A 14,148-nucleotide genomic window follows, 5' to 3' on the forward strand; every position below is an offset into this window, starting at 1 on the left:
ACCAACCTTGATAGTATATTAAAAAGCAGAGACATTACTTTGCCAACCAAGGTCCGTCTAGTCAAGGCTATGGTTTTTACGGTGGTCATGTATGGATGTGAGAGTTGGACTGTGAAGAAAGCTGATCACTGAAGGATTGATGCTTTTGAACTGTGGTGTTGGAGAAGACTCTTGAGAGCTCCTTGGACTGAAAGGAGATCCAACCAGTCCATTCTAAAGGAGATCAGTCCTGGGTGTTCATTGGAAGGACTGATGCTGAAGCTGAAACTGCAATACTTTGGCCACCTCATGCGACGAGTTGACTCACTGGAAAAGACTCTGATGCTGGGAGGGATTGGGGGTGGGAGGAGAAGGGGACGACAGAGAATGAGATGGCTGGATGGCATCACCGACTCTGTGGACATGAGTTTGAGTGAACTCCGGGAGTTGGTGATGGACAGGGAGGCCTGGCGTGCTGTGATTCATGGGGTCGCAGAGAGTTGGACATGACTGAGTGACTATATACGGAGAAGGCAATGGCAACCCGCTCCAGTACTCTTGCCTGGAAAATCCCATGGACAGAGGAGCCTTGTAGGTTACAGTCCATGGGGTCGCGAAGAGTCCAACACGACTGAGCGACTTCACTTTCACTTTTCACTTTCACGCACTGGAGAAGGAAATGGCAACCCACTCCAGTGTTCTTGCCTGGAGAATCCCAGGGACAGGGGAGCCTGGTGGGCTGCCGTCTATGGGGTCGCACAGAGTCAGACATGACTGAAGCGACTTAGCAGCAGCAGCAGTGACTATATAACGTCCAGCTGAAGACTAGCAGGGGGGTACTCTTTCTGCCCCCTTCTGATGTCTATGTCAGAAGCTTTCTCTATCTCCTTTACACTTTAATAAAACTTTATTACACAAAAGCTCTGAGCAATCAAGCCTTTTCTCTGGCCCTGGATTGAATTCTTCTCCTCCGGAGCCCAAGATCCCAGTGTCTTTGTGTCATTCCGCAACAACCTTTCATGACTAATACTTATTGAAAACCTTTAAACTTATTCATCTGTTTGATACATTTCATCTTCTCCTGCCCACACCACCACCAACTTCTTATTCTAACAAACTGCATGACTTGACCATCATTCCTTGCAGGATGCCAAAAATCTTGGGAGGTCCTACCTGCCATGTTCTGGGAGTTTTGACGAAAGTAGACCTTGAGCTCGAGAACAGTATTTACAGATTGAGCACTTGGACAGAGTGCTCCCTGGAAATCCCAGTGAATTTCAACTGGAATAATAATAATAATGGTGAATTACAATTGAAGGATATAGAAGACACAGAGTCCTTTTGAGGAGTTCTTAGCCCAAAAACTAGAGAGAGAAAAAGGACACTAGAGGAATTTGAATCTCATGGCACCTGTAGCTACAGGAAACACTACACCCAGTTCAACTACATTCTAGTCATATTGACATAAAATCTCACACTAAAAGCCTATACCTCAGTCCCTATTATCTGATATATCATGTCTAGTTTTCAATAAGTCATGATAAAAGGCAAGAAAAAGCACAGTTTGAAAAAACAAAGAGAGCAACAGGACTAAGCCCAGCTTGAAAAAGTTAACTGCTAACTGGCGTTAGCAGACTGGGCCTTAAAGGTTACTATGTTAAGAACTCTAATGGAAAGTGAAAAATCCAACTGCCATTCATGTTTAAACACAAAACTAAAACAAAACTTTTCAGTAAACTAAGGATAGAGGGGAATTCCCTCAACTTGATAAAGAACATTTACAGAAAACCTACACTTAACATCATACTTAAGTGTGAGAAATTGGGACACTTCCCCCTAAAATCAAGAACAAGGCAAGGATGTCCACTCTTACATAAATGATGAGAAGGAGTTAAGCAATGCAAATATCTGAGGAAGAGCATTCCAGGCAGAGGAAACAGCAAAAACAGAAAAGAGGTTCACATGTTTGAGGAACAGAGAGGCGGACAGGCAGCTTGGTGTATCATGAACGAGCAGCAAAGTGATAGGGAGTGAGGTTATAGGAGTAGGAAGGGGCCCAATTATTCAGAACCTGGGAAGTAAGGTAAGGAATTTGAATATTATTCTAATAGTCAGAGAGGGGTATGATCTGATTTACATTTGCTTGCTGACATGAACCTCTAGGTGTGGCTATATATGTTCTTGGGAGTCATTCACTATTTGCCTCTATTCAGAAAACAAGATGAGTTCATTCCCAGTTAATGCCAAAGGTACTTTTGCACATCCAAGTTTTATAATGAGCTTTAACAATATTGCCAGTCCCAGAGAAGAAATAGAGATAGCCTCCATTGCTATTAGATTGTCACTTTAAAGCAGGAGACATTCACCAGGTATAAGTGAAGAGAAAAAGCTGGAAGAATTAATAGTCATTATTTTATAGTTTTAAAACATTATTATTCTTAAGAAAATCTGAACAGCCATTAAGAACCTGTCTATACCTTGACTTGTCCCATTCCTCACTGACTGCTGCTGCTGCTGCTGCTAAGTCACTTCAGTCGTGTCCGACTCTGTGTGACCCCATAGACGGAAGCCCCCCAGGCTCCCCCATCCCTGGGATTCTCCAGGCAAGAACACTGGAGTGGGTTGCCATTTCCTGCCACTACTCCTATTAAAAATCCCACCAAAGAAATTGTTTTAAAAATAAATGCCAGGACAATAGGTTGTTCTTGAGGAACACATATGATTTCTCTTCAAAAAAAAAAATTACTGGAATATAGTTTTTTGGGCGTCCTAGGTGGCTTAGTGGTAAAGAATCTGCCTGCCATTGCAGGAGATGCGGTTTGATCCCTGGCTTAGGACAATGCCTTGGAGAAGGAAATGGCAACCCACTCCAGTATTATTGCCTGGAGAATTCCATGACAGAGGAGCCTTGTGGGCTACAGTCCATGGGGCCACAAAAGAATTGGACATGACTAAGCAACTAAAACAACAACAAATCACACACTGAGTAACCTAGAGCCTCACAGCAGGAGGTTCCTTGAAACTTCTGCCTATTTGGGGCTGCGCATACACTCAGAAGGGTTGAGCACATGAAACAAGTGCTGAACAAATTTGCTGAACAAACAAAAATAATTATAGTATAAATAACTTCTGGTGTTTAAGGAATGTACTTATTGCTGGCATACAACCTGAAAATGGGATTGTCCTGCTGCTAAGGGACATAAGCAAATTCAGACCCTCCAGCCGTTAATTTGACACACCCTAATGAAAACTCAGCAGTGGCCACAAGACTGGAAAAGGTCAGTCTTCATTCCAATCCCAAAGAAAGGCAATGCCAAAGAATGCTCAAACTACCGCAGTTGCACTCATCTCACATGCTAGTAAAGTCATGCTCAAAATTCTCCAAGCCAGGCTTCAGCAATACGTGAACCGTGAACTTCCAGATGTTCAAGCTGGTTTTAGAAAAGGCAGAGGAACCAGAGATCAAATTGCCAACATCCACTGGATTATGGGAACAGCAAGAGTTCCAGGAAAACATCAATTTCTGCTTCATTGACTATGCCAAAGCCTTTGACTGTGTGGATCACAATAAACTGTGGAAAATTCTGAAAGAGATGGGAATACCAGACCACCTCACCTGCCTCTTGAGAAGCCTATATGCAGGTCAGGAAGCAACAGTTAGAACTGGACATGGAACAACAGGCTGGTTCCAAATAGGAAAAGGAGTACATCAAGGCTGTATATTGTCACCCTGCTTATTTAACTTATATGCAGAGTACATCATGAGGAACACTGGGCTGGAAGAAGCACAAGCTGGAATCAAGACTGCCAGGAGAAATATCAATCGCCGCATATATGCAGATGACACCACCCTTATGGCAGAAAGTGAAGAGGAACTAAAAAGCCTCTTGATGAAAGTGAAAGAGGAGAGTGAAAAAGTTGGCTTGAAGTTCAACATTCAGAAAACTAAGATCATGGCATCTGGTCCCATCACTTCATGGGAAATAGATGGAAAAACAGTGGAAACAGTGTCAGACTTTATTTTTGGCTCCAAAATCACTGCAGATGCTGATTGAAGCCATGAAATTCAAAGACGCTTACTCCTTGGAAGGAAAGTTATGACCAGCCTTGATAATATATTAAAAAGCAGAGACATTACTTTGCCAACAAAGGTCCGTCTAGTCAAGGCTATGGTTTTTCCAGTGGTCATGTATGGATGTGAGAGTTGGACTGTGAAGAAAGCTGATCGCCAAAGAATTGATGCTTTTGAACTGTGGTGTTGGAGAAGACTCTTGAGAGCCCTTTGGACTGCAAGGAGATCCAACCAGTCCATTCTAAAGGAGATCAGTCCTGGGTGTTCATTGGAAGGACTGATGCTAAAGCTGAAACTGCAATACTATGGCCACCTCATGAGAAGAGTTGACTCACTGGAAAAGACTCTGATGCTGGGAGGGATTGGGGGCAGGAGGAGAAGGGGACGACAGAGAATGAGATGGCTGGGTAGCATCACTGATTCGAAGGAGGTGAGTTTGAGTGAACTCCAGGAGTTGGTGATGGACAGGGAGGCCTGGTGTGCTGTGATTCATGGGGTAGCAAAGAGTCGGACACGACTGAGCGACTGAACTGAACTGAACTGAAATAGCCCTTTACAGAAAGAATGTCTTGATTTATTTTGGCAGTTGTTCTATTTTTATTATATCAGATATCTGATATGTAATATACATATATAATTGATAGATATTATTATACATAAAATATGTGTATAATTATATTAAAAGTATCAAATGTCACTTCAGTAACGCTTAACTTGAATACATCTTTTGAAATAGCCAACCTGTTACTACAACCTAGCCCCACACTTCTATTTTTTGCTTTATGCTTTATATATCATTTCTCACTTTCTAACACAAATATGATTTACTTATTTAGCATGTTTGTTATTTATTGTCTTTTCTCCCTATTAGAATGTGAGCTCTATGAAGGCAGTGAGTTTCTGACTTCCTAAAACAAGGATTCCCTATATTATAAAATAGTTTTAAAAATTTACAAAAGACCTAGATGTTAAGGTATTGATTTTAAATACATATGTGTTAAAACATGAGTATTATAAAGCTTCTGTGTTCTATAAATAAATGAGCCTTAAAAATGGAATGCATATGTACAAAACTCAGAAAAATATTCAAATATTTCACTTCTTCTTTTTCCCTTCCTTTCGAACGATAACATTCTAATTTCTGGACTGGGAACTCAGAGATCTGAACTTATTAGAATAAAGTAAGGCAAAGGACTCTCGGACGTTTACACTTTTCTTTTTGGCAACTGGGTTCAAGGAGTCTGAGGTAGGTGGAACTTGGACTATAATATATAATTTTTATAATACATGTATACTATAATTCATTGATATATTCCAAGTATTAGAATAGTGTCTGCCATATAAGTAACGAATAATTATTTGTTGAAATGATTTAGAATACCGTGACTCTATGCAGAATCTGAATATTATCTATAAAATATATTCCTTTGATCAGTTTTACAGAACACATGTACAGTCATATCTTCTTAATTCTTGGCACTTATTTAATCTCTTCTTAGTTACTTAAATAAATACTAACTTTTCTAAGTCAAAGCATTCCTTCAAAGTTTTTATTTATTGAAAGAGAGTTACTCTACTTTGGTCTCTTCCTCATATTGTGTAGTTTTTTCTATACCAGGTATAATGAATAAAGACAGAAAACTGGAGCTTTATCTATTTCTTGGATCTTTTTTCAGAATGAGCATTCAAAATTTATAATTATAATTAGTACTAAATTAACCAGTCAAGAGGAAAAACACATGGCCCTATGCATATATACAGTAATCTCTATTTGTGAAATCCCATTGTCTTTGATGAGTTTAATTTCAAACACACATTTCTGCTCCCTATAACTAAAATACATTTATTGACATTTAACATTTTCAGACATTGAATAGTATTAGAGTCCATCTAAATGAAAGGCCCTGGATAGCAGAAAATGTCTTCTTTTTGAACCAGGCTTTACCTAAACTACTCTGTTCTTATATTTCCTAAACTCTCCTTCCTTGTACAGTCATTTGCCGGGAGCCAGCGAGGGAAATCCTACCCGTGGCAAAGGTCAATTGGGGAAGAGGCCTGACGGACGGGCAAAGGCTAATCAGGACTCGAGGAACTCCGTGGACTTACCTGAGCATCTACCCCAAAGAAAACCGGAGTCTGACTGCCTTACTATCTTACGCCTCTTACCAAGTTCTCTAATACTTACGGGGGCTTCCCCCCAACCACCTTTCTCTGAAAACATTAATTCAGAGCTGTAGTTAAAAAGTTCTCCTCGGCTTAATAGGAGTGTTCCAATCCAAGCCCCTCTGATAGCTTTCTAACTTGCATGACAAGTTTGTCCGGGCTCTTATAACTATGAGTGTGACTGCTTATAGCCTCCCAGCCATGCAAGGACAGAAAGCCTTATATTCTAAAATACAGGAATCTGTTGAAGAAGTTAAAATCATTAGAATAGTACTAAAAAAGATTTCATTGTTGAATCAATGCTTGCTGCAAAGTTTCCTCTATCTATTGTATCCTTGGAAACATATTAATCACATATAGAGAATATAAGTAATAGCTTTTGATTTAACCATATCAGATCTTAAGTTAATAAATTCCTTTCTTGTAGCTCACGACACCTTTGCCTTATAGGAATGTAACTTTGTCATGTGTCTAGCACCTGACTTTAGGAAAATCACCTTAAAAGAATATAAGACTTTTTCTAGCTAACTAACCTTTGTTAGGAGAGAGGGCCATAAACTGTTAGCAGGCCTCCTGGCCAGAAGATGATGTAAACCACCTAAAACTTTTGTATATCAAGAGACATACAAAAATAAGCCCTGATCCTGATAAGGGTCAAGACTGCTGACCCCGCGTGATTTTGGCGTGACTCTATACCTCCCTTTCTCTATTTTTTATGTGCACAATTTAGGGTATAAAAGCAGCACTGGAAAATAAAGTTTTGGGCCTTGCTCACTGAAGTTTGGTCTCCCCATGTCGTTCTTTCTTTTTTTCCGTCCTTTTCTCTATTCTCCTTTTTCTGGTTGAGATCCTTGGAGCGCTGGGCCCTCTGTGTTTACTTATCTGCCTGGGCTTCTAAGACCCACTCGAGGGGGTGCCCTGGTGGGGTGCCTCCAGTGATTCAAGAGGGCGCCTGCAGCCTACGTAAACAGAGCAAACCCCGTGCTGGGGTTTTATTGGTTTCCTGCGTAAACCAAGGAATCGATCAGCCCCTCTCACTCTCTCTCTCTCTCTCTCTCGCTGACACCTACGCCATTCATCCCGAGGATAACCTGGGCCATATCGAGGCTGGTCCCCGATAGTCATTGATAGTGCAAGGGGGCTCACATCCAAGAGAAGAGAAAAGAGGACTTTATTTTTTCAGCTTCACTAAGGTATAATTTACAAATAACAATTATATATTGTTGAGTTATACAATTTTAATGTGTATAATGTGATTATCAGTTCAGTTCAGTCGCTCAGTTGTGTCCGACTCTTTGTGACCCCATGAATCACAGCACACCAGGCCTCCCTGTCCATCACCAACTCCCGGAGTTCACTCAAACTCATGTCATCGAGTCGGTGATGCCATCAAGCCATCTCATTCTCTGTCGTCCCCTTCTCCTCCTGCCCCCAATCCTTCCCAGCATCAGAGTCTTTTCCAGTGAGTCAACTCGTCGCATGAGGTGGCCAAAGTATTGGAGTTTCAGCTTTAGCATCAGTCCTTCCAATGAACACCCAGGACTGATCTCCTTTAGAACGGACTGGTTGGATCTCCTTGCAGTCCAAGGGGCTCTCAAGAGTCTTCTCCAACACCACAGTTCAAAAGCATCAATTCTTCGGCGATCAGCTTTCTTCACAGTCCAACTCTCACATCCATACATGACCACTGGAAAAACCATAGCCTTGACTAGACGGACCTTTGTTGGCAAAGTAATGTCTCTGCTTTTTAATATGCTATCTAGGTTGGTCATAACTTTCCTTCCAAGGAGTAAGTGTCTTTTAATTTCCTGGCTGCAATCAGCATCTGCAGTGATTTTGGAGCCCCCAAAAATAATGATGTGATTATATATATATGTAATTTATAAATATAAATGATTACAATAGTTAACTTAATTAAATACCAATTACCTCCCATACTTACTTTTACTTTTTGGTGCTAACACTGAAGATCTATTCTCTCAGCACGGGTATGAATGACTAATTTGGTAACCCTTTCAAGGTGCATTATGTGATAGTGTTTATCAGTACTTCATTCCTTTTTACTGGTGAAATATTCCATGGTATGGATATACTACACTTAATTTGTCCACTCATCATTTGTTGGCTATTTGGGTTGTTCATGCTTTTTGTCTATTATGAACAATGGTACTATTTTACTAATACTTGCAAAAATATTTAAACTATTTAGGAGGGTCAGTGGGAAAAACATTTGACTAGGAATTCAGAAACCTAAAAGGTCCACTTTAGCTTAGGAAGTAATTCCATGTTCACTAAAGGAGATCTGACTGAAATTCCTTTGACTTTCAATAATTGGAAATTTTCTATACTTTTTTGTCCTTTTCAAGTGTTTGGTTTAAGACCAAAGTCCTGCAGAAGAAGAAACATTAGGTTATTACAACCATACATTCTACACTGTAGCTATGACGTGCACTTACTATTGCAATTCATCTTAATTTTTTTGAATTAGTCTACTGTACAGTTTGGAGAATACTTAAAAATTCAATTTTATATTGCTCCTCTTTGGAGAAAAGATGCTTTCCATTATACCAAATAACAGAAATCCTAATAATAAAAAACAGTAATCTGAATATATTGTACTGAGGAAATATTTTCACTTTTCTCTGTGCTACTTCTGGCAGGGAACGGACAAATCCTTAAATCTTGCCATCTGTCACCTCAATTTAAAAATCATCTTGCTCAATTTAAAAATCATACATAAAGATGACCTTTAAGGAGGGCGTTTAAGGATCCGGAAAATTCTAGATAACCTTTTTAAAATGCCTGAAAGTGGAAACAAACATCCTGTTTCCTTTGACCATTCTCTTGGACAACGGAGGTTTTAATTTTCATTTAAATATAATTGATTTACAGTGTTGTGCCAATCTCTGCTGTATAGCAGTGACTCGTTATACACATATGGACGTACTCTTTTTTTGAATATTGTTTTTCACTTATGGTTTATCACAGGAAATTGAATATATCAGTTTCCTCTGCTATACATTAGGATCTTATTATCCATCCTATATGTAACAGTTTACATCTGCTAACCCCAAACTCCCAATCCTTTCCTCCCTCACCCCACTCCCCCTTGGCAACCAGGCGCCTGTTCTCTAATTCTGTGGGTCTGTTTCTGTTTTATAGGTATGTCCATTTGTGCCATATTTTAGATCCCACATATATGATAGCATGTGGTATTTGCCTTTCTCTTTCTGACTTATTTCACTTAGTATGATAATCTCTAGTTGTAAATGTTTGGTTTTGATTGGGGAATCTTAGGGTCAAAAAACTGGTAACTAATTACCGTGCTTATCAACGAGTGAAACTACTTTCGCACATTAACAGTGAAGAAAATAACATACACCAGTATACTTCTAGAACTTAACAGAATACATACCCCACAAGAGACAGCTAAAACCTGGGAAAACTCATAACCAAGAATAACCTTCCCGCAGTTCTTACTAACATCGGTGAAACTTGCGGGTGAAGCGTGGCTTTCTTGGTCGTTTCCCCGGAAACCGCAGCCACACACGTTGATTGCCCGCACCTTGAGGAGCGCCTGTAGAGAGAGACAGGTGTTCTTCGGCTATGTTCTGCGCCTGCGCAGGCCCACTGAGCCCCTGTACTGAGAGGCCCGGATGAAGGACAAGGCGACGCGCCGTTGCCATGGCAGCCGGGTCCTGGCCGCTGCGGCTCAGGTGCTGGGGTTTTCCTCGCCTCATTGTCAGAGCTTAAAAAGAGGAGGAGAGGAGCACGCCCCCGGCCATCTTTGTGACTCCAGCCACTGCGTCTTACACAGGCAGGAGGGGATATAGAGGGAGCGAAGGGAAGGATAGTGCAGAGGTATTTACGGAGGGAGGGAGGGTAACGAGTTGGGTAATCGTCTGGGACAGCTGGGAGGAAAGGTGGGCAGAGAAGCGAGTGAGACTGTGTTGGCACCTCATCCTCTGAGTCTGGGGTCCACAGAGCTTGGCTCTGGCCCGGAAGCCTGGCAGTTTCGCTTTGTTTAGCTTTGAGGGAAGTCCCTCGGAGGGTAGCTTCGTTTCTAATTTTCGTCATATTCTTTCGCCTCATCCCCGGGAGAAAAAAAGTCACTCTTGAAATGTTAGCTTCCATGAAGAGGCTAAGACATTCAGTTAGTTGGTGGTACCTTGGGACCCTGTATAGAAATGAAAATTACCACATATGTTTGTAAAATATTACTTATCATCATACTATGTGACAGATTATTATGACTGAAAAAAATATACTCATGGGATCACAGTCTTGGCAGGATGTAGAAGTAAGAATGGGCCATATGGTCTCAAGATGTTATTATGGGTTGGCTTTTGCTTAAGTACTTACTTTATATGATAAAAGAGTTCTATTTGATGTTCTTCCCATTTTCTTAGATTTTGAGCTTAAAATGGTATAAGACAGGAGTCAATGAATTAAACTATGATTTAGGTTTTTGAATCCTGAAAGAAAGTATCAAAATTGTGTGTAGTTGTGGACCTAGTTGGGCTTCCTTGGTGGCTCAGATGGTAAAGAATCCTCCTGCAGTTAAGGAGACCCGGGTTTCATCCCTGGGTTGGGAAGATCCCCAGGAGAAGGAATGGCTACTCCTTCCTTTATTCTTGCTTAGAGAATTCCACCGGACAGAGGAGTGTGGAGGGCTACAGTCCATGGGGTGGCAAAGAGTTAGACACCACTGAGCGACTAACACATGGACTTAGACTCACAGTAAAAGGTCTGCAGTCACATACCCACATGGGATTTAGCAGACACATAGGAGGAGGGAATTAATTTCTGTCTCTTGCTGCAGTTCCCTATTAAGAGGGTTGTTCAGGCCTAAAACAGGTATATAGAATTTTGCCGATGATACACACTGAATGTGTGAAACTCATAAGGAATATGTGTTAGTTTGTGTATGAAACTATCATGATTCAGTTTGTGTGAGATTTATTTTTGTTCCAGAATGTTGACTGTGTTCCATATGGCCAGTACCGTGGGGATGAAGATTAAAAGAAGTGAAGGGGATTGACTATCCTGTGACGCATTTGAAAAAGGCTTAAGGGACTTGGTAACGCGAGTTTATGATATATGTTCTTTGTTTACTTGGGAATCAGCCATGACTTCTTTGAAGTTATAGGGAAGGAATGGCACTTCTTGTTTGATGAACTTCATTTACTTCCCTGAGTCACTTCAACTATGGCTTTTTTCTTTTAAATTGCGGCATAATAGTTTAATTTCATAATAACCTAATATGTTTAATTTATAATTATTTGATATTTATATTGATGATTCTATGTTTTAGTTTTGAATTTGAGTTTTCACATGGTTGTGAGATACTTTGTAAATAATAACACATATTTACTAAAGTTTTCAGGCAACCATTTATTTACAGTTGAGACTATGTTTTAATAAGACTAAGGGAAAACACTGTTGAGTTCCGTAGAATTCTTATTCTAACAATTAGTTAGGTAACTTAAACATCTTAAAATAATAAATTTCCAGATTTCTGATCAGAAAATAAAGTATATTATCCTAAGGCATTTGTGACTGTGAAAAAAGTTTTATTTATGTAAGTGTTTTGGGTTAGAGTGAGTTCTAGCCTATTCTGCATCATTCATGACACCCTTACTTTGAATGGTTGGGTACGTAAACACAACAGCTTGCATGATTTAGCCTGTCTTGCAGCTTGTTGTTTAGTCTCTTAAGTTGTGTTTGCAACCCAGTGGACTACAGCCTTCATGCCTCCTCTGTCCATAGGATTTCCCAGGTGAGAAAACTGAAATGAATTGTTAATTCCTCCTCCAGCAGATCTTCCCAGCCCAAGGATCGAACCCGAGTCTCCTGCATTGGCAGGTGTATTCTTTATCACTGAGCCACCAGGGAAGCTCAGGCAGTGATAAACTCACTCTGGAATACCGATTTGTTTTCTTCAGATCACTTCAAAATATTATTGCTCTCAACCTCTGATTTATGAATTATTGAAGCATTACTTTGAGTCTTTTAAGAAAATCTATTTCCTATATTTTAGCTGAAAAGAAATAAATAGAAGGAATTACAGTCCAACTGATACAGTAGAAATAGTTATAATTATCTGGTTGAATAATTAATATTCAGTGTACCTAAAACTAACTTTGTCTTGAGCATTAACGGGAAGTAGTATTAAGAATTCTGCAGGGTAAAGGTGACATTTAGGTGAAATAGAATTTTAAGCCTTGAATTTAGTTATTCAGACAATGATCATTTATTTTATTTTTGACTTTTAAAAATGTTTATTTTTCATTGATGCTTGGTTTACAGTATTGGTTTGATTTCTGTTATACAACAGTATGAATTAACTATAGGTGTACATATTCGCCTCCCTCTCGAATCTCCCTCCCACCTCCTGCCCATTCCTACCCCTCTAGGTTATTACAGAGCCCCAGTTTGAGATCATTTATTTTAGACTAAGCGTTACCATGGTACTCTTCATTTGTTTTAACGTTCTCTTGCATTTCGTAAGTTGGCAGTTGTTTGCTAATTTGCGTCTTATAATAAAGGTTAAAATAAACCTTAAGGGTCATCTGCTGCTGCTGCTGCTGCTAAGTTGCTTCAGTTGTGTCCGACTCTGTGCGACCCCATAGATGGCAGCCCATCAGGCTCTGCTGTCCCTGGGATTCTCCAGGCAAGAACACTGGAGTGGGTTGCCATTGCCTTCTCCTAAGGGTCATCTAGCTCACCTCTTTTTCTAAAGCTTCAGTCTCCCTTTAAAACATGCTATGATCACCTTCTGAGCTATGTATAAACATTTGATCAACAGAGAATGCAGCTCACTTCACTTCAGGACAAGTTTGAAACTAAATTATGCCAAAATTTGCCCCTGAGTTTCTAGTCCTTGGTATTGGTCTTACTGTTTGAAATTATGCAAGTCCAGCCCTCCTTCACATAATGACTATTTAAATATTGTAAAGCAGTTGTCATAATTCTTTAGGGGATTTCTCTTCTTTAGGCTAACATTCCTAGGGTTTTCAAGTAGCCCTCAGAATCTGGCTTTAAGGCATTTTATTCCCATAACCTGCCTTTGTCCCTTCTCCTTGTCTTTTATCCCCTTTTCTCCTGGTTTACCAACCTCTGAATATGTTCCAGTTTCTTTTGTTCTCTAAACTGTAGAAAACTGGATACAGAGCTTTATGTTATCTGTTCTTTAGCCGAGTCTCAGTCTTGGAGCCCATTTATGTTTTTGTTTTCATAATTTTTTAAATTGAAGTATATTTAATTGAAGTATTCTTGATTTACAGTGTTGTGTTAGTCTCGTGTACAGCAAGGTGATATACACACACATATATATACACAAACACATATATACACACACACTTATTTATATTCTTTTTCATTCTAGTTTATCATAGGATATTGACTATAGTTCCTTGTGCTATGCAGTAGGGCCTTCTTGTTTATCTGGTTTATATATAGTAGTGTGTATCTGCTAATCCCAAACTCTTAGTTAATTATCTCCCCACCCCCTTTCCCCTTTAGAACCATTTGTTTTCTATGTCTGTGAGTATGTTTCTGTTTTGTAAATAAGTTCATTTGTGTCATACTTTAGATTACACATATAAGTGATATCATATGGTATTTCTTTATCTTTCTGGTTTACTTCACTTAGTAAGATAATCTTTAGATCCATCCTTGTTGCTGCAAATGGCTTTATTTCATTCTTATTTTTTGTGGCTAAGTAGTATTCCACTGTATATATGTACCACATCTTCTTTATTTGTTCATATCTTGATGGATACTTAGGTTGCTTCCATGTTTTGGCTCTTGTAAAGAGTGCTGCTGTGAACATTGGGGTGCCTGTGTCTTTTTGAATTGTCTCATTCTTTTAACTAACATTACACATAGTACTGAAAACCCTTATTTCTTCTTTTAACTAGTGCTGGTACAGC

At 39.7% G+C, this 14,148-nt stretch overlaps 1 protein-coding gene across 4 annotated transcripts in view; it reads left to right on the forward strand.

Annotated features, from left to right (window-relative positions):
• Positions 1 to 9,857: 9,857 nt before the first annotated feature.
• The window catches only part of CCDC181 (coiled-coil domain containing 181), a 42,251-nt gene continuing 37,960 nt past the window's right edge, over positions 9,858 to 14,148 (forward strand). For 2 of the 4 annotated variants that reach the window (XM_055419689.2, XM_055419688.2), the window contains exons 1-2: positions 9,860 to 10,075; positions 11,189 to 11,294. The gene's annotated coding sequence lies outside the window, so the exon portion shown is untranslated. Of the gene's footprint in view, positions 10,076 to 11,188; positions 11,295 to 14,148 lie in introns of all 4 variants that reach the window. The other 2 variants (XM_055419694.2, XM_055419692.2) reach the window with 2 other exon arrangements.

The sequence above is a fragment of the Moschus berezovskii genome, chromosome 17 (genome assembly GCF_049115385.1).
Source record: "Moschus berezovskii isolate FMDL1 chromosome 17, NW_MosBer_1.0, whole genome shotgun sequence".
Taxonomy (NCBI): Eukaryota; Metazoa; Chordata; class Mammalia; order Artiodactyla; family Moschidae; genus Moschus; species Moschus berezovskii.